Source organism: Nomascus leucogenys, chromosome 9 (assembly GCF_006542625.1).
Source record: "Nomascus leucogenys isolate Asia chromosome 9, Asia_NLE_v1, whole genome shotgun sequence".
Classification (NCBI taxonomy): domain Eukaryota; kingdom Metazoa; phylum Chordata; class Mammalia; order Primates; family Hylobatidae; genus Nomascus; species Nomascus leucogenys.
In genome coordinates this window covers 63881205-63884205 of record NC_044389.1, presented here as the reverse complement: position 1 = coordinate 63884205, position 3001 = coordinate 63881205, and positions in this window count along the sequence as shown.

Here is a 3001-nt window from a genome sequence, read left to right as displayed (position 1 = left end):
GAAGTTCAACTCAGGGGAAAGTTCTCAGATCCAAACACTAATCAAACATTACCATTATTAAAACTTTTTTTTTTTTGCTTTCTTCATGATGCCATAGTCTATTTTCCTCAAATTTCTCGGGACTCCAAGGAAAGATGGGTAAAATCACTCTGGCAGCTTTCTTTAAGTAGAGGCAACTGAGGTGAAGTGCAAAAGAATAAGACAATTAGGGTGAGATTATCGCTGCTGGAATCCCAGCCCTGATGCTGCTAGCATGGTTCTGACCTAAGGTGTGTCAGTTATTCTCCTGGGTCAGTAAAATGAGGATAATAAGCACCACTACTTCTCAGGGTCAAATGAGGACTCATTCATGGAAGTGTATAAAATGCATTAAAAAAATCAAAAAGTGAATTTTGAAGAATATTTACTTTGTGCTATGAACATTTATAAGTGTTTCATGTATAAGGGCTCAAGTGATTTTCACAGCCCTCTAAGGCAGGCTCTGTGTTTTGTTCTCATTTTACACGTGAGGACATGGAAACAGAAAGAGGCTTAATAACTTGTCTAAGGTCCCACAGTAAGTGACAGAGTTGAGATTCTAACGTAAATTGTCTGACTGTAAGCCCGTATCTATAAAATACAATATGCATAAAAATAAACTTTCATATACTAGAAATACACATATATAACATTTTAGTCTATTTTCTACAATTCCTTTGGCTTTGTTTTTTGTTAAGGTATTAGATGCCTTAATTATTTGTTAAAATATAGTAAGACAAATAACATCACCTACTTTTTATTATTAAAGTAAGAGGAAGAATGCTGTAAGTAAAATGTAGGTATGAAAAGTAGAAGAGTCTCACAAACCCCATCACACGATAGAAGTGAGATAGAATCAACAATCTCCTAAGTTGAGGGACGGATGATCTATTCCCCTGGTCCTTTGTTGTGTTCTTCTCTCTTTCCCTTCCATCATGACTTTTGTTGTTGTTTTTTTTCCCAAGACATGATCAGGAGAAAAATATTTATAAGTTATGATTTAATATGGATGTTTGACTCATGGATTCTGGTATACTAGAGCAAAAAGGAATTTTAACCACCACCTGGAGAAAATTAGGACGTCTAAGAGGTGAAGGAACTTAGGAAAGTGCTCGAGCTCAGAGCTTAGCATTGCCATAGATTCTGATAGTTGCTTCAAATGCAATTGAAAAAAACAAATATAACCCAAATTAAAATTTAAATATCATATTGTGAGAACAACCACTTTTTGTGAACAAAAGAGTATGAAGGGAAGGCTCACGGATTCTCACATTTTGTGTGTTGTGGATGTAAATATATAACTCTGTGACATTGTGCTTTTCCTATGTGAATATATTTTCATTTTACTGGTTGATATTCACTTGTTAACAGTTACATGTAGCTAACTTCCAGTTCTGAGACTGCAGACAATGTAGGCATTAATGCTTTATATCATCAAGCACATCTCTACCCATTAAAATAGAGTTTTGTACAACGTGAACAATCCTTGGTAATACTAAGTGGATATGTGCTCAACGTTCTTATTCTTAACCTTAACCCCCACCATACCTTCTAATGGCTACAAAGATCAATTCTAAGTGGTATTTCAAGACAATCCTCTGGCATGAGAACTGAGGCAACTCTTTTGGAAGTATTCATTAGTCATAAAACTGGCTACCCTGGAAGTATGATGATCCCATCAATATTCCTCAAAGGCATACATCACTCTGCTAGTAACTGATAGAACCAGAATTCAAACTCAAGGTGGTATTACCTTAAGGAAGATGATCTCTCCATAATGTTACAAAGGATTCGAATACCAGTTTTTCCAGTAGCTAGTCTTATGCAATTGGGCATACTTAGTCTAGTATATCACAGTCAATACTGTTTGGGGCAAGTTACAGATATTGGCTTAAACCAGCATAAGTACAGGTGGGTAATTTGTTGAGTTTTCAGGGATAGCCTATGCAATCCAAAGACAGAAAGTTCAATTTATGAGAAAAAGGTACAGGAGCTAAAATATCATCAGGAAACAGAGCAACCACTGTTTTTACTATGCAAGGCCCAATGCTCTCTCTATCCCTGGCCAATTTATTCTTCTCTCTCCACAACTAGCTTTTACAACGTTTCTACACGCTGCTAAAAATCAGTGGCAGCCTCCATTGCCAGCCATGCTGCTAACTAACCTCTCAGCTTCACCAGCATTGGTCCAATTTTGTCATGTGTCAAGGAACACATTCCTGTTGGTGGGGGCCAGTTCCAAAGGCATGATGGGTAGACATCCAAACTTACACTAGAGCATGTCTACATTTCCTCACTGGAAAATGGGAAGACTAGATTAGATGATAGTAAAAATAATAACAATTCATATTTACTAAGTCTTTATTCTGTTTTAGACACTTGGCTAAGTCATTTACATGTATTATCTCATTAAACCTCGTAACAACCCTATGAAGCAGAAAGTTTATTGTCCCATTTTATAAGTGAGATAAATGAGGCACTGAGAAGTTAAGGAACTTGTTCAAGATGATCTTTAAAATTTCCTTGTAGTTCCAAAATGCAAACATCACACACAGTGTTACAAAGATGGATTAAAATAATAAAAATAATATAAAAGCATATTTTATTTCTTAATATTGGGACATTTTTTTTCCTTAAAGAAAAAACTATGGCCTAAACAAAAAATGGCTAGAATATATCTCAATGATAAGATTAATTAAATTTAGATAGTTATCATTCTAAAAGAACAGGACCTGGTAAGAATGATAGATGAAATAAAGTTATTGTCAAAATAGTGAGTCAGACATCCAGAAAGAAAAAAAATCTCCAACTATAAAATGTGTTTTTGGTTAAAAAAGAAAAGAAAATATGCAACAATTTAAGTTGAGTTTCTCAAGCTTGAAAGATATATTTTTCCTGATGGGTATATTTCAATATTGTTTTACAATGATAATCATGTTATGTTAAGAGTAAGTTACGATGCTCCATTTAGAATACCATTTGA